The following is a 493-nucleotide window of genomic DNA, read 5'->3' as shown; positions in this document are numbered from 1 at the left end:
AAACAAAGCTGTTTTGCCTTCCATACACTAGACAAATTAACTAACTTTACATCTAACTCCTCTACAGCTTCACACAACCTGCTTCATCCAACCGCTAATACAAAGTCCTGGACCACCACGGTCTGTCATTCTTAGCAGAGGATGGAAAACTTTGCTAACTGGCCTGCGACCTTGCTAAATGAATCTTTACATTCTGCACCGCCTGTTGATCACTGGCATTTCTGCAGAAACCAACATTGCTACCTGTAACCCCTAGGATTTACAGATCAGTTATCAAATGTTGTGGTTTATAAGGAATCAGATGTAAAAAGCCTCTCTTGATCTCTTGGGTATGACCCACATTCAAGAAATACAGAGCTGCAAAGGATCCTAACATTCACCTTCTGGATTTCTGCTCCTCTCTTGCAGCCTAGCTTCAAGGATCAACATTTTGGGGCAGTTCAGGCTAACCTGCCAGACCAAAATGAACAGAGGTATGAGCACACATGCCATC

General features: G+C 43.2%; 1 protein-coding gene across 1 annotated transcript in view; it reads right to left on the bottom strand.

The window, feature by feature from the left end:
* TOMM70A (translocase of outer mitochondrial membrane 70 homolog A (S. cerevisiae)) overlaps nucleotides 1–493 on the bottom strand; it is a 28,742-nt gene that overhangs the window by 15,729 nt on the left and 12,520 nt on the right. The gene's annotated exons all lie outside the window — the stretch shown is intronic.

Source organism: Pygoscelis adeliae, unplaced genomic scaffold (genome assembly GCF_000699105.1).
Source record: "Pygoscelis adeliae isolate BGI_AS28 unplaced genomic scaffold, ASM69910v1 Scaffold55, whole genome shotgun sequence".
Lineage (NCBI taxonomy): Eukaryota > Metazoa > Chordata > Aves > Sphenisciformes > Spheniscidae > Pygoscelis > Pygoscelis adeliae.
The sequence above is the reverse complement of the archived record's forward strand: the minus strand, read 5'-3'. Positions and strand labels throughout refer to the sequence as shown.